The 23,132-nt window shown below is 43.1% G+C and overlaps 1 long non-coding RNA gene across 1 annotated transcript in view; it reads right to left on the bottom strand.

Annotated features, from left to right (window-relative positions):
* Positions 1 to 10,915: 10,915 nt before the first annotated feature.
* LOC148138764 (uncharacterized) overlaps positions 10,916 to 23,132 on the bottom strand; it is a 107,789-nt gene continuing 95,572 nt past the window's right edge. The window contains exon 4 of the long non-coding RNA XR_015753842.1: positions 10,916 to 11,153. This is a non-coding gene — a long non-coding RNA (uncharacterized LOC148138764). The remainder of the gene's footprint in view (positions 11,154 to 23,132) is intronic.

Raw genomic sequence — 23,132 nt, 5'->3', positions numbered from 1 at the left:
GGGAATATTTGATGGCGTTTTTACAGGGGGCAGGGTGGGAGGAAGTGTAGTCTAGGCAGCTGTGGGAGTTGGTCGGTTTATAGTAAATGCACGTGTTGATTCGGTCGTCCGAGATAGAAATGGAAAGGTTTAGGAAGGGAATGGAGGAGTCTGAGACAGTCGAGGTGAATTTGAGATCGGGTTGGAAGGTGTTGGTAAAGTGGAGTTCAACCTCCTCTTGGGAGCACAAGGCAGCGCCGATACAGTCATCGATGTAGCGTAGGAAAAGGTTGGGGGTGGTGCCCCACTGAGACCAGAGCATACTGGCAGCACAAAACGCAGCTTGATTCTACAGCAGAGTAGATAGACCTAATCAAAGGGTTTCAGGTGCAGTGGGTAGGGACCATAATGTGAGAGAATGTATTCTGTAATTTGAGAGGGAGAAACCGAAACTAGGAAGGGGAGAGCAGCAGGGAAGAGGATGGAATAGAAATAGCAGTGTTTTCTGGGTGGTAAATCAAGAAGCACAGCTGAAATTCATGCCTAACATCAGCTTATGGTCCCTGAAATAAACATTATAAATCTGGCCCTCCACTAATGCTCATCAATCGTATCCTTGAGAGCTTTTGTCAACCATGTGTGGTTCATCTATTGATAGAGTTCTTCCTTTGAACAGAAACAATAATTATTGGGCGGTTTGGGATATCTGCTTGAATGTCTGCTCAAGTATAATGACTGGCCTTCCTCTGGGTCTATTTTCACATTCCGCTTCAGACCAGATGTGAGGCAGAAATCCTTAATGTCGATGCCTGGTTCTTTTCAATCATTCAGGGGGATCTTCTGCCTGTGGCTGAACACATGATCAGCGGAGGCTGACTCCATTCTCCAAGTTTCTCCTTCTTTGTTATTTCTGTTTGATGATGCCACATTCCTGTGAGCTGCGTCTAACGTGACCTCATTTTCCTTCAAACCAGAAATCCCCTAACTCTGGTGGCCAGGGCCTTTAGCTGTCACTGTCCCATCTCCCACGGTGTTGCCCTCAATCCGTCCCCTTCATCCGAGAACAATGATAGATTCCTCCTTGTCCACACTTCCTCCTGCACTAGAATCCACATTCACATAATCATCTTACGCCATTTCCACCATCTCCAGCAGGACAGCACCACCAAATACTTTCTCCTCACGCCCACTGTCAGTATTTCGCAGGGTCCGTTCCCTCTGTGACACCCTACATCATCCCGAACACTTCGCCACACCCCCATGGCACCATCCCATGCAATTTCAGAAGCTGCAACATTTGTCCATTCATCACTTCCCTCCTCACTATCCAAGGCCCCAAACATACCTTCCAGGTGAAGCAGCATTTCTCTTGTAAACTTTCAATCTGGTCTCCTATCATTGCTGCTCACAATGCAGTCTCTCTACATTGGCGAGACCAAACAGAGATTGCTTTGAGGAACACTCCCACTCTGTCTGTAGAAATCATCCTGACCATCTCATTGCTTCCCATTTCAATAACCTTCCTTGCTCTCATGCTGACATTTCGGCCCTGGGCTGCTGCAATGTTCCAAGGCAGCACAACCCAAGCTCGAGTAACAACTCACTTTACACTTTCGTATGTTACATCCTGTAGGAGGTAACATACAATTTCATAACTTCACACTCTGACCCCATTATAACTGTTCTCCAATTTCCGTACATTCTCCCTCCTGGCTTCCCTATGACCTTGTGTGGTTGTGCTTTCTTTATCGTTCACTCAATAGAGAGAACCCCTTTTCCCCAATCACCATTTAATTATTAGGCTACTTCACATGTTCTTCTCGTTCACCACTACTAAAAGCATGTTTATCTTTTGCCACACCCTCTTTTACCGTCAACCCACTCCCCACATCTGTCAAGGGATTATAAAGCTCATTTTCCAATCCTTTTCAGTTCTGAAGACGTGTCATACTGGACTTGAACTCGCTAACTCTGTTTCTCTGTCTCTGCAGATGATACTAGACCTGTTGAGTTTCTCTATAACTGAATAAGTTCAGAACAAATTTTCAATTAAACAAATAACTATGGATACTGGGAATGAAAATGCAAAAATTGCTAGAGAATATGGGAGCTTCGCAGGGGGATCACTGGCCCTGAAAGATTAACTCTGCTTTCACTCTACGAAATGCTGCCAGACCTGCTGAGTTTCGTCAGTAATTTCTGTTCTTGAACAAGTTCCATAGACGTGTGGTAAAGCTGCTCAAACATCTTGCCTAATACGGAACGCTGTGCACTGGGAAGTGACCGATAATGCAAGGTGCATAAATTCCTTGATCTGAAACTGCATAAGGCTGGCATCTCTGACACTGCAGAGCTCTTAATCATGCTCAGGGAGAGAAACAGAGGGGAACACATTCACATCAAACACAGAAGATGGCATTGGGGGAATAGAAATTATTGAGATGCATCTGTGAAGGGGTTTGAGTAAAGTAACAAATTGGAAGCGTGACTCCAGGGAGAGACCTTAAGCGGAATGAGAATAGGAAAATGGAAGTGTTACCACATCAGAAACCAGGTTAAGACACTGAGTACAGGGCTGATGGGTGAATGGGTCTTGTTGTAAACTGGGGGACGTCAGTAGAATTGAATTGAACATATTGGAGATCAAAGTGGGCATTCATGTGGTGCAGTATAATCACAGCAGCAGCAGAATTGTATTCAACTACAATTTGTAACATTTTCCCAAGATAATCCCTGAGCCTACCATTAACATCAAGCTGATCTATGGTTCAGCGACAAGTGCGGGTGAACCTGATAGGGTCGGAACGATATATACCTAAACCTGATGGTAATCTATTAAAGCTACCGCACTTGACTGATTACATTCGAAACAGCAGGACTAACATCTGATACAGAGGGCGAAATGATCCCAAGACTAACAGATCAGATCGAAGTTCTGCAGTGCTGCCACAACCAGACCTAAATGTCGATGCACTATTAAACAACTCACTGGAGGAGAGGACTCCATAAATATCACCATCCTAAATCACGGGACAGCCCTGTACATCAGTGTAAAAGACATGGTTGTATTATCTGCACCTTCCAATGCCAGAAGTGTTGAGTTGATGATCCACCTCACCCTCACCATGTTGCCCACAGAATCACAGATGCCAATCTTTAATTGATCTGATTTGCTGTATGTGACATGAAGAAACAGCTGAACACAGTAGATAAGACAAATGCAATGGGTCCTGACCCCATTCCTGCAATAGGACTGAAGACTTATGCTGCACAACACGCCGTGTCCCTGGGGAAGCTGTTTCATTCCAGCTCCAACTCTGACACCTTCCTGACAATGTAGAAATTTACTCAGCTATGTCCAATCCCATAACAAGCGAATAACAACAATCTGACCATTTACCACGCACTGAGTCCCGTCGCTATAGTCACATTGGTAGGAGTTCTTTTTGACAGAGCTGTCAAACAGCACAGAAATAACCAGCTCAGTGTGGTTTCAAATAAGTCCCCATGTGGAGATGGTGTTGTTGTGGAGATGTCACTGGATTACTAATCCAGACCAGGCTAATGCTCTGGCAACTGGTGGACGTTATAATTAATAAAATATCGAGATGTAAAACCTGGAGTCATTAACCTTCAAGCCCATGTCGATTGTAAGTACCAATTTCCTTCCTCAATGTACTTTCAAGAAGTGAATCTCCTGCGCTTTCCTGCTCTGGCCTAAGCATGACTCCAGACACAGAGACCTGTGAAAAACTCTACAATGGTCTCGGAAACGGCCAAGCAAGACACTCTATTGTGTCAATCTGTTCCGGGATCTTAAAGGATAAAAACGTACAGATCACCCGGCACCAGCCTCAGTATTGGAACGGGAAGTACTACCGTGTTGACCGTGCAGAGATCTCCTTCCGAACATCTGAGAGCAGGTGGCAGGATTTACAGAGCGTTCCCACAGACTGCACAGAAACATCGGGAATGGAGTAGGTCATTCAACACACTGAGCATCCTCCATTCTAGTTCATGGTGAAAATCTCCTCAATTCAGTTTTCCCCACACAATGTTCATATCCTTTAAAATGTTTAAACATCGGAACATATAAAATAGGAACTACTGTATTCGCGTTGGTCCATCAATTTTGATCCTCCATTCAATATACAGGCAGTTATCCAATAAGGTGTGTTTATTAAACGCATTATCGCTGCAACACAATTAGTGAATTGTCCCCTTTCTTTATAAAGCAAGATCCCGTTCACTGTTATGGGAGACCGTCTCTGGCACCAGCTGAACAGTAAATCCCAGCCTCAGGATCCCTCTGTCTGCCAAATGCACCCTCAGTGTATTCAGCTAAAGCAGGAATGTCATCCGCTCTGCAAGCCTTGAAACTGAGCCTGAATGTGGGATTTGTAGTCTACATTTAGAAGGAAATTAATGTCAAGCCGGGAGGGGAATATCTTGGAGAGAACTGGAATTCTGCATCGACATCACGTGGTCAGTCAGCTCGCGCGCCTTTTGGTGAAGAGCTTGATGAAAGGTACAGTGCTGTAGTCAGTGACTGTAGTGTTAAAGTGTGACATTCACTGTACAAATTCAATACAATATACGGTTTAAAGATTTATGTAGCCTATGCTATTGTTTGCAGGCACAGGGAGAATGTGCAAACTCCACACAAACAGTGACCCGAGACTGAAACTGAACCCATATCTCTGGTGCTGGGAGGCAGCAGTGTTAACCACTGAGCTACCCGCTGCGGGCAACGCAACTTGCCTGCACAATTCAACACTCGAAATGTGGCAGAACAGCGGGGAGATTCCATACGTTCCCAAATTCGTCACTGAGCAACAGGAGGAGGACATTGAGATCTTGAGTGGCTTGATCAGGAACAGGCACAGGGCATGCAATCCATCGAAACTATCGTGTAGGAACACCAGAAGGGCATTCAGCCCATCTTTTGTGTAAAGCAGGAACAGAATTAGTCCAGTCAGCCACCCATGCCTCTCACACAGCAATTGGAGCCGATCTTTTACAGCCTCGTGCCTATTTCACAAGACCTGAACCGGACTGTCGAGGCTATGCAAAGGGAAGAACTTACTATAACCAACTTCACTCGGCAATGGAAAGGTATAAGCAAAGGATTGGAACTGAAGACAAATTGTTCGAATCTGTTATTAAGGAATGAACAACAGGAGACTTTGAAAGTCAAACCAGAATCCGTCAAAGTCGACATGATTTTATTACGGATAAATCACGTTTGAATGATTTTCCTAACTTCTTTTATTAAAAAGTGTGACAAACAAGTTGAATAAGGGGGATCTGAAAGATCTATTATATCTGGACTACAAGAAGGCAATGCATAACGTGCTTGACAAAATATTAATATGCAAGACAAGAACACACGGGGTTCAGACAATTTATTTGCTTGAGAGAAAATTGGCTAATCAGTAAAAACCATGATATGGAGGTGCATGATCTTTTCCATATTTAAAGAGCTTTGACGAACTTTGCCCTCCCTCATAGCGTTAAGGAATTGACAGTACAGAAGGAGGTCATTGACTCATCGTGTCTGTACCTGCTCCCGAAAGAGCTGCCCAGCAGTGCAACTCTCCAGCCCTAACTCTGTAGCCCTCTAAATTCATCACTCATCTGGTCCAGAAACTTACCAAACTTCAACATAATGAGTACTTTTTCCAGTACTTCCACGTTAGTAATTCAAATTTCTTGCAGTTCCTTATTTTCAGCAGTCACCTTGTTCCTTAATACTTTGGGAAGGTTTTCTGTTGCTTCCTCTGTGGAGACAGAACCAACATATTCACCTCACCGAACAGAGATAGCCACTGTCACCTCCTGAATACATGAGAGGATGGCACTCTGGCATAATGGGTATGTCACCCACTCCTGCCTGGCAAATCCGAGAATTAAGACAGTTGATAGGCATTTTGATTACTATCATCTCCCTGCTGGGAGACGAAAGGTTACACTGAAGGACGTTTCACAGCTCTGTAATCTCCACATCATTGATATAAACTGGTTTCACACTTTGTACCTGGAAAAGGTACACCATTGGGAAATATTTTTTGGAAATCTCAGAAAGGATATTGCAGGCCAACATACTCTGTAAAATATGTCTCCATACCTTGTCCAGTGTAAGCACAACAGACCCTTGATTCTCCCTGAATGGTTGCAGCAGCCGACACCACAAATCCGAGAAAATCATCCAGAGAACTTCCACTATCTTGCTAATGACAGGAACAAGTCACATTTCTGTGTACATGGTACACCTACTGAGTGCCACTCTCCTCAATTCCTATTCCGGGCTGAAAAACCATAGCATCTCTGCACAATCCCAGTGATGTGAAATATGAACAGCTCTATTCACCATGGAAGTAGCTGGCAATGTAACTGCACAACTTGCTGTACCTCAGTCACGAGAATAGCAACACCGCTATTGCTGGTGGCGATGCTGGGGAAGTCATGGTCCAGTGGTATTTGCTCAGGCTATAAATCCAGGGACCAGGTAATGATCCAAACCCGGACTTCAATTGCACCACAGCAGATGATGGAATTTGAATTCAATAACATTTTTGGAATTAACAACCTAATGAAATAGTTATGGTTGTTAAAACTAAAACCCCCTGGCTCACTACTGTCCTTCAGGGAAAGAAATTTGTTCCTTTCACTGGTCCGGCCTACATGTGACACCAGACCCTCATCTGCGCTTTGAGTTATAACACTACATGTTCTAAAAGTGAAACCGGACAGACCGAAGCACTGGCAGCCAACTACACCTCGAAGTGCAGTGGTTCAAAACGGCAGTTCCCCAACAATTTCTCAAGGGCAACTTGTAAAAAGAAATAAATGCTAGCCCTGCCAATGAAGAAACAAAGATGGTCACACTCAGGACTAAAAGATAAAGGGAACAGGACTCACTTGAAACAGGGACATCTATATGTACCTATATGGGCATGAAATTCAAGAATATGGAAAAGTGAAAAATAAATGAAAACACTCTCACATTTTATTTCCATCCCAAATGATCATCAATAATCTCTTTGTTTTATTTTCAGCCTCTCTAATTCTCTGTATATTCATCTCACTCCACCAGCACAAATTACATTATTTCCCAGCAGCTTTTAGATCTGATACATGGTAAGTGGACTCAAAATGGTAACTCCGTATTTTTCTTAACAGAGGTTGCCAAACCTGCTACTTTTCCCCAGCACTCTGTTTCTTTTTGGGTCAGGTCTCCAGTATATTTATTTGATTTAATTTTTATTTTTTTGTGATTTTATGTGACATTGGCCCATCGAGTTCACACTGACCCTCTGCAGAACATTGCACCCAGGACTACCTCATGTCCTACTCCTGCATTTCCATTGGCATAACCGCCTCACACTCTATCACATTGCTAACACACCGAGCTGCACACAATGTGTAATTTAACATCGGCAATCCACTGAACCTGTTTGGACTGTGGGAGGAACCTGGAGCACCTGGAGGAAAAACTTGAAGCCCCAGGGAGAATGTGAAAACTCAATACAAGCAGTCCTCAGGGTAGAAGCAAACAAGGACACTGTATTGTGAGACAGCCGTGCTAACCACTGAGACACCATGCCCCCCTCCCCCCTTACCGAGTTCCTGGTACTGTTAGACAGGCGTGCTAACTACTAAGACACCATGCCCCCTCCCCCTCCCACCCAAACCGGGTCCCTGGTACAGTGAGACAGCCATGCTAACCACTAAGAAACCATATCCCCTCCCCCTCCCCGCAAACCAGGTCCCTGGTACTGTGAGACAGCCGTGCGAACCACTGAGACACCATGTCCCCTCCCCCTCCCCCCAAACCACGTCCCTGGAACTGTGAGACAGTTTTGATAACCATTGAGACACCATGCCCCCTCCCCCTCCCCCTACTCCCAAACCGCGTCCCTGGTACTGTGGGACAGCCGTCTAATCACTGAGACACCATGCCCCCCTCCCCCTTCCCCCCCACACCGGGTTCCTAGTACTTTGAGACAGCCGTGCTAACCACTGAGACACCATGCCCCCCTCCTCCTTCCCCCCCACACTGGGTCCCTGGTACTGTGATACAGCCGAGATAACCAATAAGACACCATGCTCCCTCTACCCGCCCCCTCCACCAAAACGGAGTCACTGTGATCGGTAATACTGGGCAAAATGTAATTTTGAAATATAAACAATAAACAGTGACAAAACACCACAGATGAGCCAGGATCTGGAGGTAGAAACAAAGACATCATATTGAATCTGATAGGATCTCTTCTGAAAATCTCATATTGGACTCAAAAAGTTAATTGTGTTTCTCTCTGCTCAGAAACTGCAACTATTTTCCTGCATTTTCAACTTAGTTACTCCTTTGGACTGTGGATATTTGTCTGATCTGAAAGGGAACAGTGAAGCTGTCATTTCTGTTGACGCTTAAGAATTTGGTTATGTTTTGTGAATGAAAAATTAAAAGTTCTGTGCGTGACAGCTCCCCAAATACCGATAATTTATTGCCACTGTCATAATGCATCATGAAAATGTTGAACTCGGTGGTCATGACATCACATGATCAACCCTCTGAAAGCAACTGATTGATAACAATTGGGATCAGTACTTCAATGTCTTATCATGCTCCTGATGTCACTGGCATCATACTCATCCAGAAAGATCTTATCTTTCCGAGAGTTTACATACAACGATGAAAACATAAAATATCTTTGTATTTTTAACAGGACATATTCATCCAGGGTTTTGGAAGGCACTAGCAAGGGCAGAGCTTATTTGTCATCCCCAGTGACCCTGGAATAAGTGACACAGAGTTGCCCTGTTTTAACTCCTCAATCCAAAGTGATGCAGATCCAGACAGAGCTGTTTGTAGGGGCATTCTAAGATTTTTAACAAATACTTGTGAAGGAACAGGAAAATGAGTCCCTAGTCAGGATGACATGCAGTTTGGAAAATACCTTGCTGAGACTGATTTTTCTATTGCTCCTATTCTCAGGGCAGAACGTTCTCTAATTCCCATTAATCACAGTTTTGCTCAGGGTCCTAGATTCCACCCTCAGTGAAGTCGATTGAAAAGGAAGTCACTCTGATCTCATCTCAAATTACACTGGAAGATCAGTTGAAAGAATAAGGAGGAAAAGAAAAGAACACTGTTTGTTAGAACAATGTCCTCGCAATATTCAAAATAAAATTGATGCATGGTCTTGCTTAATGCATTATTTCAACATCACATCACGTTTTAAACAATATTCAGAATGGTGGGTATTTGTTCTTTTAATTTGCTTCCAATTCAATGTAGAAATGAGAACGTGAATTGATCTTCTATAGTGTGTTTATAATCCAGAATTTAATTCAATCTTTATCATCATTGCTCTAGCTCTTTCAAAGAAAATTAATGAATGAGTCTGTGTCCATTCTGCAGATTAAAAGGTTCTTTTATCTCTGACTATTGCAGTGAATGTTGTAAAGAATAAGCTGCAGGCCCACGTAAAATGGAAATATTGCAGGACAAGGTGCCAAAAGTTAGTCAAAGGTTAATGATGTCCAAGCCATATGACTGGTACATGCAGAGGGGCGGAGTATAAAAGCAGAATTCAGCTCCATATCCAAAATAATACTTGTGGCTCCCTCACAAAAGACCACAGCTGATTCGTGCTGTAAATTCACCAATATAGGAAAAACAAGAGACTGGAATTCCCAATTCTGCAATAACATCTGTAGAACAGGAAGAAAATCAAGGTTTGTTTCTGAAATTCATAAATGTTGATGATCAGAATGTGGGAGATGGAGGGGATATTGGAGGATGATAAACCATGTTGTAGATGACACAATGATTAGTCGGGTGGGCCACAGTGATCAAGAATGTGTTGTTTACAAGAGGGTACAAACGGATTGTCAGATGGTCAGATCAATGACTGATAAACGGTAACACTGAAATATGTGAGATGCTGCATTTTGGAAGATGTAACAAAACAAAAGAGAACTCAAACCATGAAGATCCGTTGCATTTGCTTTTGGAGAAGTGAAGAGTGAGGGGTGAACCCAACAGAAGTGTATTGCAGCATGAGAGGTTTGGGACGACTGAACAGATAACAACTATTCCCCTTAGCTAAAGGGTAAAAAACAAGGGGAAATACGTTTGAATTGAAAGAGAAGATACTAAGAGAGGATTTGTGAAATCTGTTTTGAACACAGAGCCTGATATGCGTCAAAAATGTACTGCCTGGGAGCATGGTTCAGGAAGGGAACCTCACAAACAGTATAAAGGACTTGTATCAGCACTGGGTGGTGCAGACTCGATGGGCCTTGTCTTTATTACATGGTTCCATGCGGTGGCAGCCAGGAAAGCTTTGGTATATTCGGAAGCAGCAGCCAATTGGACTTGTTAGTTTGTTAAATCGAACTGTGCTCAGTAAGTGGCGAGATTAGAAACAAGCATCATCCCATGGAGTATCAGCACTTACTCAACCTAGGACAGCCCAGCCATCTGTGACCTCATCCAGGATAATTCACATGCTCAGTGTAAGAATCGTCCAACAACAGCATCAACATTATTCCAGCTGTTTGTCACCATTATTTTAAGTTCACCAATAACATAGAAACAGACTTCGCTTCATTATTATATACACTTCTCGTGTAAGGTTGTTGATTTTCCTAAGACTAATAAATTCCTTCCCATATTGACGAAGAGTCTGTTATCCTGCGAGCTGTTCATCACAGCATTGCGGCTTGTGTAACACTCCATCCACCACCAATAATATTTACACCCAGTTAAACCAGCACATGAGATGCACAGCTGGCACACCCTCTCAACAGCCACTTGGATGGACCAACGTCAACTGGACTGGAACTTCTCAAGGGCAATTAGTGCTGATCTAGCTCCATTAAAATCCCAAATGAACTAAAAAGACCATCCGACTTTCTAATTATTATTAAACAATGAGGACATTTTATTGATCTGATGAGCTTGTCACTGTCTTTGAAATGTAGAAACGAGCATCAGGAGTAAGGAATCAAAACAGCTCCGTCATTAGATAAGGTCGTGGATGATCTGATTGTGACCTCAATCACACATTCCTCCTTTGCTCTTACAATGTTAGTGCGTCATTCTTCGTCAAAAATCTGCCTGCTTCTGCCTTTGGAATATTCAATGTCTTATTCTCCAACGTTATCTGGGAAGAGAATTCCACAAAGACACAACACGATGAGATGATTACACCAAATCACCAACTTCTTAACAGAGACATTCTTCAGTTTTATAATCCATACAATCATGGTAATCTCTCATACAAGCTGAAACATTGTTTCAGAATTCACTTTGAAAGACTACTTGGAATGTTCTCGGGTTAAACAAGTTCACATGTTGTTCGCCTAAAGCCCAGCAGATCCAAGGCCAGTCAATTCATGATTTCCTCCAGAAATAAACGCTCCTCCCAGGAGTCAGCTTAGTGAATCTTCTATGGATTACATTTCATGTCATTGTGGCCATCGCTCTCTCGATGTGCTAACAACATTACCTTGTAGATCTGTAGAAAATCGCCCCTACTTTTAAATGTGTTCTGCTTCAGAAAGTTTCAATATTTATCTTAGCTCCCTAAACGTTTGATGTACATGTAACGTTTTTAACCCATGTGCCCGGTTCCTTGTGCCTAAAGCCAATCTCTCCACTGAAATAATACATTACGTTTCCATTCAATCCGCCAATATCTTTGAGCACAGACACATTTTTCCTACTATGTTCCATATACCAATATTTGCCTGTTCAATTTGCCCAACCTATATCTCTTTATAGACTCATGTCCTCTTCATATCTTCCTTCTCCAACAGTTTCAACAGTTTGTATTCTTCCCTAATGCAGACAGAATATTTGGCCAAAGAAAGACAATGTGGCAATATTTCAAAGTAATTTAAAATGAAACATTTTAACTCCATGTCTAAACTATATATTTAAGACAAAGCTAAAGAGTGTTGCAGTCCTATCACTCAGTTCCTATTACTCAATGCAGGGTCAGATGGGTAGAATTGAGGAACCACAAATGGGTAAAACCATAGTTGGAGTCATGTACAGGCCTGTGAATCGTAGTCAGGAGCTGGGGCGCATGATAGACCAGGAGATAGAAAATATATATAGGAAAGGCAAAGTTACAATGAGTGGGGGGATGGCGATATGCAGGTGGATTGGGAAAATCAGACTGGTAGTGTTTGCAAGGAAAGGAATTTGTGGAATGTCTACAAGATGAATTTTTGGAGCAACTTATGGTGCAGGCAACAAGGGAACGGGCAATCCTGGATTTAGTGTTGTGCAGTCAGTCAGACATGAGAAGGAAGCTCAAGGTGAAGGAACCCTTCGGAAGCACTGATCATAATGTGATTGAACCTAAACTTCAATTTGAGAGGGAGAAAGTAGAATCGGAGTTAATTTTACAGCTGTGCAAAGGAACCGACAAAGATATGAGGGAGGGGCTGGGGAGAATTGACTGGGAGAAGAGCCGACCAGGAAAGACAGTGGAAGAGTAATGGCGGGAGTTTCTTGGAGCAAATTTGGAGTCACAGCAGAGATTCATCTCGAGGTAATAGATGCATTGTGCAGGGAGGATGAGGCATCCATGGATGACTGGGGAATGCATGGCTAGGGTAAAAGAAAAAGAGAAAGCATGGCAAATGGCAATGGGAAACCAGATGATTGGGAAGCTTTCAAAGAGGAACAGAAGGCAACAAAACAAGAAATAAGGAGGAGGAAGATTAAGTATGAAGTTAAGCTATCCAGTGATAGAAAGGATGACTGAAAGAGTCTCTTTAGATATATTAAGGGCAAAAACGGGAAGCAGAGGTGGATACTGGACCACTAGAAAATGATGCTAGATTGATAGTAGCGTAGAACAAATAATAGATGAGAAACTGAATAATTATTTCACGTCAGATTTCACAGCGGAAGACATGAATAATATCCGAAAAATTCAAGAGAGTGAGGAGGCAGACCTCATTAGGAGAAGTTGCTCGAAAAACTAAATGGGTAAATAAACTGGATGGAGACATTAATGGTGATCTTCCAGAAATCATTGGAATCAGGGAGGGTCTCAGAAGACGGGAAAATTACGAACGTGACACCCTGTTTGTTTTTAATAAAAAGAAGATTTTTGAATTTTTTTACAAAACTACAAAAATAGTACAAACTAGTGTATACTGCTTTACGATATAACAACCCGAATTTAGAATTTAAAAACAAACTACTAATCTATTCTCCAAACTAGGAAACCATAAAATAGGATATCCTACATTACTAAAACTAAGCAAAAGGAGAAAAGAAAATAAATAAGTAAATAAATAACGAGATACATGCGTTTTAAAAATTATATTAAGTCATAACAGAACCCGTATTGATACAGGAGTCCTCCTCCCAGGAGCCCCCGAACCAGCCAGAACCATTCCCACGGCTAAGCAAAGCCCCTGAACAATGTGGCTGATATATCTTTGTCAATGTAGTTCAAAACGTTTGCCATGTTCTATAAAATAATTCCGTCTTTTGGTTCACCATGTTCGTAAGGAAGTCAAGGGGAATATATTCCATGACTACCCTGTGCCAATTTGAATGTCCTGGGGGACCTTCGGATATCCAGTTCACTAAAAGGTTTTTGCCCGGACAAAAGAAAAGGATAACAAATAATTTCCTCCCGTATACATCCAAAGAAGGGAAATTTGGGGACCCCAAAAGTAGAGGCCCTGGGTCCCATCCAATCTCAGTACACCAAAATCGTTGCCAAGGCATTCGCTACTTTGTCCCAATACATGCAGATCTTACGGCATGTCCACAGACAATGCGTGAGAGCACTAACTTCTGTTTTGCATGTAGGACACATTGGAGATGCCCCTGTCTTGAACTTTGCAAGTCACTCAGGTGCCATGTGAGCCCAATAAAGTATCTTGAATTGGATACCCTGAGTTCTGTTACAGATAGACATCTTCCTGACGTTTTCCCAGACGTCTTCCCACATCTCTAAGGAAATATCCATTCGCCAATTCTTGAATCTAGGTTTTATATAACCGTTCCATGTTCTTTGATACCTTATTAAATAGTTTGTGGTAGAGAGTACTGATCATGGGCGGACTCATCGGCCGAAGCACTCTCCTTTCCCTATCCGATTTATAATGATCAATTATCAACATGGTCTTTTTTCGTATAAAGTCTTCTATTTGAAAATATCGAAAAAGATCTTTGCTATGCAGCCCAAAATTCTGACGCAGCTGTTTGAAGGACATCATGACCTCCCCATTGAACAGGTCTCCCAAACAGGAGATACCTCTGAACTCCCAAGTTCTAAATACACATCATTCAGCCCTGGCTGGAATCCCAAAATTCCCACTATAGGGATATAGGGGGAGGATTGTTGTAGGTTACCCTCATCCTGTCGCATTATCGCCCAGGCTTTGATTGTATTTAATACAATAGGATTTTTACAATGATCCGTAATAACTCTCACCTTGTCCATAAATAGTAGATTTATGAGGGGTTAATTTGCTTAGGAGGCTTCAATATGTAACCAGATTCTTTGTGGTTCACAAGAGACCCAATGAGATACGTAGGATAATAGAGAGCTCAATTGGCACCTCCTGAAATCTGGAAAATCCAGCCCACCCCTTACTTGTGGAAGCTGCAGCTTTTCTAATTCAATAAGGTGCCGTCTATGATTCCAAATAAAGGAGCCGAGCCAACCATAAAGCTTACACAGCGCCTGTCTCGGCAGCATCAAGGACAGCATTCTCATAGCGTAAAGAAGGCCAGGTACGATGTTCATGTTGACGAAAGCTATTCTATCCAGCCAGGATATCGGGAGAACTTCCAAGCGTTGAAAGTCCTATCTTATTTTCTCAAATAAATGTGTATAATTGGCTTTATACAGCTGATCGAATGCCGGAGTATTAAAAATATTGAAGTAACGAAAATCTCCCAGTGACCGCCAAAAGGGGAAACGGGATCCATCCATAAAATTGGATATACTGGCAAGAGCTCCCAGCAGCATGGCCTCCAATTTCATTAAATTGATTTTATAATCTGAGAACAAACCAAATAAGTTAACCACTTGAATTAACTAGGGCACAGAATCAATGCACTATTTAAGAAAAGGAGGACATCGTCCACTTAGAGAGTAATTTTGTGCCTACCCAATTTAACCTCCATTACCACTGTATTAGGATCGGCTCATATAGCTTCAGCCAACAGCTCAAATCACTAGCGTAAATAATAATGGTGAGAGAGGGCAACCCTGTCGATAACCTCTACCAACGCTAATGCTATCCGAACTTAAACCGCTACTTTGGGATCATTAATTAATACTGTAACCCATTTAGTGAAGACCTCTCCAACACAGAACCATTCCAACGCATAAAAGAGAAATGACCATTCTTCCCAATCAAATGCCTTCTGTGCCTCTAGGGAAATAACTAATCTCAGTACCGCCTGCTGCTGGCATATTTAAGGCTCTTCTAATGTTATTAGTGGATCTGCAACCCTTTATAAACTCCGTCTGGTCCTCTTTTATAATGAATGGTGAAACCCTCTCCAGTCTTAATGCCAACATTTTTGTGAGAACTTTAAAATCCACAATCAACAAAGATATAGGTCTATACGAAGAGCAGTCATCTGGGGCCTTTCCCTTCTTAAGAATGAGAGAAGACAAGAATCATTATACATATTTATAAGTGGCCCGGACAATTGCCCAATAAATTCTTTATAGAACTCAGCCTGGAATCCATCTGGTCCGGGCGCTCTGCCATCCTGGAGCTGCCTTACCGCCTCCACTATTTCCTGGATTGCCGGAGGGGCATTCGAAAACAAAGCCTCTCAGCCCTTTGACATATACAATTTGAAACAGAACTTTCTAAAGGCTGCATTGCTCATTTCATGCTCACAAGTCAGGGTACCAGCACGCTTTCTAACAGACATAATGTCTTGGGGAGCCTTTTTCTTTCTGGAAAGTATGCTGCATACCTGCCAGCCTTTTCACAGTATTCAAGTAATCTCTGCTTCGCAAATAATATCTCCCTCTTTGCTGTCTGAGTAAGTGTGGGATTCAAAGTTTCCCTAAGGGCTGTAATCAGCTGTAGGTTAGTAATGGAGGGTCTATCCACATACGCTGTCTCACCCGCCTTTAGGCGAGCCTCGAGCAGACTTTGTTGTTCTCCTTTTTGTCTTTTCCGGGTCACAGAATATGAGATAACCAAGCCTGACACATATGCCTTAGCAGTCTTCCACATCACCGACGGGTGACTGGCCGTGCCTGAGTTGATATTCCAGAAGGTTTTAAATTCCTGCGAGAAATATTTTATGAACTTACTTTCCTTCAATAGAAAAGGGTCCATACCCCAATGTCGGGAAGCTATCTCATCATCACTAGTCTTAACCTCCATATGTACTGCGGCATTGTCGGAAATAGTTATATTACCTACTTTACAAAACAATATTGAGTTCAAAAGTGTCGAGGGGACAAACACATATCGATTCCGGTAGGGCACTTGTGTGGGTTAGAATACAAAGTAAAGTCTCTATCCTCAGGGTGAAGACACGTCCACACACCTACCAGCCCCAACTCCCTACTCAGACCCGCTAACTGCCTAGATCTCAAAGATATGCCCACAGAGCTCTTATGTATTCTGGCCACTCCTGGGTCGATGATACAATTATTATACCCCCCGCCACACCCCATAATTGTGTGGTGCACCCCGAGAGCCATCAACTTGAAGATCACTTCCATTACAAATTTAAAAGGTCGCGCTGGGGGGCAATAGAGATTCAAAACCCCATATTCCTCCCCATATTTTAGGGCTTTAATTAATATATATCATCCAGTCATCCTTTGTCTGGCTTAGCATTTGGAAGGGAAGATTCTTCCCACTAAGATTGGCAACTCCCCTACTTTTTGCGCTGAAAGGTGAAAAGGACACCTGGCCAAATCCACCCTTTTGCAGCTTCAAATGCTCCTTATCAAGTAGATGTGTCTCCTGTAGAAGGGTTAAATCCACCCTTTCTTTTTTAAGACTTGAAAATATCTTTTTCCTTTTGATTGGTGAATGGCCCCCCTTGACATTCCTGGTGCACCACCTAAACGAATGACTAGCCATGATAGTCCAAGCAAGCCCGAGACCCCCCAGGAGGGAGATCCCCGCCCAAAAGACATTGAGTAAAAATCAAGAATGATTCACACAGAAAACACTCTTTAAAACAGCTAAATCAAAACAACTAAGAACTATTCCTAAAAAATAATTAACATAAAACATATGCAAAAGGAGATTTCCCCCTTGTTCAGAGGAGGCACTACTACCTTCCAAAAATACCACCATAACATCTCCCAGCCAGAACCATGCCCTCGGCCCAGGCAGTACAAGGTAGAGTAAATAAATTCCAACATTTCATAAGACAAAAGTTAAAAGTGGGTGACCCCCCACACCAACACCTCGATACACTTAGCAAAACAACACAAAATGAAAATATATAAAATTACAAAATTACATTCTCAGCAAGTAATAACCAACCAAATAAAAAAAAACACTCAGAAACATCCCCTAACAATCAAATAAACCACATGCGCTATATATAAGAGTCCATAGAAAGGAGAAGGAAGGCTCCCCCACCCCACACCCCCTCAACAATGAAACATGGAGACGAGAAAGAGGAAGAAAGGAGGAGAAAAACAAAAGTGTGGTCAAAATAAAGTCATTATCTATACAGTTCAAGTCCCGCAGTCTATGTGACAGCATCCAGGAATTATTTTATTCTTTCCGGTGACCCAAAGTTATATACAGAACCTCCATGACGGGTCAGCAGCTGTGGGAGCCATTGTTCCAGGAAAGCAAAACACTGGGCTTCCTCCTCCCCTTCGGGAAGGCCCAGCAACCGAATATTTTTCTGATGACCTCGATTTTCGAGGTCGTCAATATTTGCCTCTAAGGTCGGGACTCGTTGTTCCGAAGCCCAGATCTGGTCCATGGATAACTCACCAGTGGTCTCGGAGGCCGCGGCCCGTTGCTCCGTCCCACCCCTGCCCGAGTTTCTCGATCTCTCCGTCATGCTTCCGCAGCATGACCAAGATTGACTCCCACCTGGACGGGGTCTCTTCAATGGAAGCATCAATCTTCTCTCGGAGTGTAACAAGCTCCGAGACCAGGTTCGTCCCTGCAGGTGAGTCCCCCGCGGCGGCCACAGACGTCTACCTTGCTACTAGGTGGGGGTGGGGGTGGGGGCTGAGTCTGAGGGGTCCTGCCTGTTGTGAACTGCGAGAGCCTTTGGCTTTGGTCATTTTTAAAAAGCGTCAAATTCTAAAGATTGATGTAGAATGGCCAAGGCTGCTAAGCAAAAAAAATATTTTAAATAATTTAACAGGTGAGGTGAGGGTGGGTATCTCACTTTGCCTGAGTCTTGGGCAGAGCTGTGCAGACTCATACCTCGTGGGTCGCCGCCATCTTGGATCTCGCTGATATCCTGTTTAAAAGGGGAATTATAAACTGATTAGCCGAACCCCGGTCGTGGGTAAGTTCCTGGAATCTGTTGTGAAGGATGAGATTTCTGACTAATTGCCAGTGCATGGTAAAGTGAGGCGAAGTCAGTATGGTTTCGTCAAGGGGAGGTCATGCTAATTAATCTGATAGAATTGTTTGAGGATGTAACAAGCAGTTTAGACCAAGGAGAGCTAATGGGGGTTATCTATCTGCACTTCAAAAAGAACATTGACAAGGTGCCTTACAGGAGGGTGCTGAGTAAGACAGGGGCCCACGGAGTCAGGGAAAAGGTACTCGCGTGTACAGAGGCTTGGACTGTCTGGCAGAAAGTAGAGAGTGGGAACAAAAAGTTCCTTTTCAGGATAGCAGCCAATGACAACTCGTGTTCCGCAAGGAACCAAAACATTTTACTTTGTACATTAACAATCTAGATGAAGGAACTGACGGCACTCCGGCGAGACTTTTAGATGATGCAAAGGTAGGTTGTGGGACAGGTATCACTGAGGAGGCAGGGAGGCTGCAGAAAGATTTAAACAGGGTAGGAGAGTGGGCAAAGAAGTGGCAGATGGAGTACAACCTGAGAAAGTGCGCGGTGATGCACTTTAGTAGGAAGAAGAGAGGCATGGACTATTTTATATCTGGGGAGAAAATTCAGAAGGCTGAAGTACAAAGGGTGTTGCGAGTTCCAGTCCAGGATTGTCTCAAGGTAATCGTGCAAGTTGAGTCAATAGTTAGAAAGGTGGTGTATCTGCCGCATAATGTGTTTGAAATCTTATATTCATCAAAAGAACTGAGTCAACTCTTATAAACAGTAATATTTGTTTATTGCACACAATTAATATTTAAAAATAAAATAAAAATAAAAATAAAATTTATAACGTAATGTAAAACACTACAATCTATCTTATGGTTTAACTTAAATTTGGATGATCGCATACCGCCCCACTAGAAGTTGACCAGATTCCGTGGTCAAGTCTTCTCATTCTTCTGATAGTCTTGGAGGTGTCTTCTCTTTCCGTGGTTATTCTCGAGTTACCGCTCCCTGAGGGGTTTTGTGGTGATTCCTATCCTTCCAAGTCCTCACGTCTTTTTGGGAGGGTGTGGACGATCTGCTAATGAAATGATCAGGTTCATTTACCCTGATCAATCAGACTCAAGCTGGGGTTGTCACATTGATGGCCCAATTATCCCATTCAGGTCCAACTTCAGGTGTGTATTACATGGTCTGTTGCTTCAGGTTTCTTTGCAACCATCTGTGGGTAGCTGCAGCCTGTCTGGATTCTGCAGCATGTGGATGAGCACAGAGACTTTGGTCAAGGCTGGCTTCTACTTCCGAGCATGCTTTAATCATTGGTCATTTTTGTAACTCCATGGTGAATTTATTATTGTCCATTGTAAGATTATTATTTCAGGTGGTCAGTCTGGTCAGAAAAGCAAATACAGTGATGGCATTTATTTTGAGAAGACTTGAATATTACAGCAGCGATGGATTTCTGAGGCTCTATAAGACTCTGGTCAGACCACATTTGGTGTATTGTGGACCGTTTTCGGCCCCATAACTCAGGAAGGATGTACCGCCCGGAGCATGTTCAGAGGGGCTTCATAGGAATGGTCCTCGGAATGAAAAGCTTAACATATGAGGTCTCTGGGTCTATACTCGCTGGAATTTATAAGGATGAAGGTGGATCTAATTGAAGCATACAGAATACTGGCTGCCTGGTCAGAATAGATGTTGTGAAGATGCTTCCACGGCTAGGAGAGAAAGGACTCAAGGACACAGCCTGAGAGTCAAGAGAAACTCTTAGAATGGCGATAAGAAGAAACGTCTTCAGCCTGAGAGTGGTGAATCTATGGTAGAATGGCCGGTTGCTTCCCTAAAGGACATTAGTGAACCAGGTGAGTTTTTCTTGGCAATCGATTCATAACCATCATCAGTCTCTTGATTCCAGATTTGAATTCAAGCTCCACCACTTGCTGTGGAAGAACTTGAACCCAGGGCACACGAACATTATCTGGGTTTATCACATCAGAATTCAGTGATAACACCACGAGGCCACTGACTTACCCAATCCTCCACAGTGTGACTAACATGTGCAGTACCATATGCACTGGGATTTGACTTCATGTTATCCTTGATTTCCTTATCAAGATATGGATGATTTTTCTCGATTATGAAATTCCTCTTCGGTCTTTAGTATTTCCCTAATTGTTTGCCAAATTCCTTCAGTTGTCCTGCCTTTGACTGTTCGTTTCTTCCCCCCCGCCAAGACCACCACAGCCAAATCCTTCCATTGGCCAGTATAATTATCATTGCCTAACACAAAAACTCTCATGTATGACTCAGTCTTTACTCTTTCAATCTGAATGTGAAACTCCAGCATGTTGTGGTTATTCCAAGGCAAAGCGCATCCACCAATCTTTCCTTGTTAGATAATATCAAATCTAAATTTGATTAGATGCCCGACAGTATGGGAACAGGCCCTTCGGCCCAACAAGTCCACACCGACCCTCCGAAGAGTAACCCACCCAGTCCCATTTCCCTCTGAGTAATGTACCTTACTCTATGAGCAATTTACCATGGCCAATTCACCTGACCTGCACATCTTTGGACAGTGGGAGGAAACCCACGCAGACAAGGGGACAATGTGCAAACTACATGCAGACAGTCCCCAGAGGCTGGAATCGAACCTGGGCCCTGGTGTTGTGCTAACCACCGAGCCACCGTGCACCCCCATTCTCTGGTTGTTTCCATGACATCCTGCTCTCAGAAATAATCTCTCATACACTCTATGAATCTTTATTCAAGGATATCACTGTCAAGTTGATTAATTGAGCCAATTTGCATGTTCAAACCACCCATAGTTACTGTTGTGCCCTGGTTACAAACCCTCACTCTTTTCTACCTCAGAAGTACTTTGGGGGCACAGTGGCTCAAAATTAGTCTTTTCAAGCGGTTTGTTCTCTTGCTTTCTATTTGCACTGAGACGGATTTCAAATTTTTTTGGCACAAAACAGTTTGCAAAGGTCTGAGTTCCCACTCTCACGAACAGATGTTTATTTTCTTTTCACTAGCTACATTTCACAGTAAATATCGACGAGGGCTAAAAGTAGTCATGAGATATTGATAGCAAACAGGGTTGAGGAAAATCCCAAAGAATTATTTTCATATACAAGGAGCAAGAGGGTAACTAGAGAAATGTTTGGCCCACACAAGGACAAAGGAAGAAAGTTATGCATGGAGTCAGAGACAATGGGTGAGATTCTTAGCGATTACTTTGCATCTGTATTCACCAAGGATAGGGACTTGACGGATGTTGAGGTTAGGGATAGATCTCTGAGTACTCTGGTTCAAGTCAACATAAAGAGGGAGGAAGTTTTGGATGCTCTAAAAGGTATGAAGGTAGACAAACCCCAAGTCCGGATGGGATCAATCACAGGTTACTGAGGGATGTGAGTGTGGAAATAACTGGGGCTTTAACACATATCTTTGCAGGATGATTGAACATGGGTGAGGTCCTGGAGGACTGGAGAATTGCTCATATTGTCCCTTTGTTAAAGAAGGATAGCGGGGATAATCTAGGTAATTGTAGACCGGCAAGCCTGACATCAGTAGTAGGGACGTTATTGGAGAAGATACTGAGGGACTTGAGGAAGGCGTTTTATTAGGTTCACCATGGTCGGCTGATGGAGACGGTGAAGTCACATGGGGTCCAGGGCGTTCTATCTAGATGGATAGAGAACTGGCTAGTCAACAGGAGACAGAGAGTAATAGTGGAAGGGGATTTCTCAAAATGGAGACCTATCATCAGTGGTGTGCAAAAGCGATCCGTGCTGGGACCACTGTTGTTTGTGATATATATCAATGATTTGAAAGAAGGTATCTGTTGCCTGATTAGCAAGTTTGCAGATGACACCAAGATTATTGGAGTAGCAGACAGTGAAGGGTACTGTCAGAGAATACTGCAGAATATAGATTGATTGGAGAGATGGGGGGTGCAGAAATGGCAGATTGAGTTCAATCTGTGCAAATGCGAGGTGATGCATTTTGAAAGATCCAGTTCAAGAGTGAACAATACAGTAAACAGAAAAGTCCTGGGGAAAATTACAGCGAGATCTGGGTGTTCAGGTCCATTGTTTCCTGAAGATGCTAACACAGATCAGTAAAATGGTAAATACGGTATATGGCATGCTTTCCTTCATTGGATCAGGTGTTGAGTACAAGCGCAGGCAGGGCATGGTACAGTTGCATAGGACTTTGGTTTGGCCGCATTTGGAATACTGCATATAGTTCTGGTCACCACATTAACAAAAGGATGTGGATGCTTTGAATAGGGTACAGAGTAGGTTCACCAGGATGCTGCCTGGGTTGGATGGTGCTTGTTATGAAGAAAGAATGAGTAGATTAGGACTATTTTCATGACAAAGTCGAAGGTTGAGGTCTACAAAATCAAGACAGATATACACAGGGTGAATAGCAAGAAGCTTTTTTTCCATAGATTGTGGAACTCAATTACTCGGGGTCATGAGTCCAAAGTGAGAGGGAAAAGGTTTAGGGCAGATATATGTGGGAAGTTTTTTTACACACAGGGTGGTGGCAGCCTGGAACGTGTGGCCAGAGGAGGTGGTAGGGGCAGGAACGATAGCGTTATCACAGAGGTATT

The sequence above is a fragment of the Chiloscyllium plagiosum genome, unplaced genomic scaffold (assembly GCF_037043375.1).
Source record: "Chiloscyllium plagiosum isolate Xiang-an unplaced genomic scaffold, Cpla_swu_hap1 HiC_scaffold_39, whole genome shotgun sequence".
Taxonomy (NCBI): Eukaryota; Metazoa; Chordata; class Chondrichthyes; order Orectolobiformes; family Hemiscylliidae; genus Chiloscyllium; species Chiloscyllium plagiosum.
This window is presented reverse-complemented; position numbering and strand designations above follow the sequence as displayed.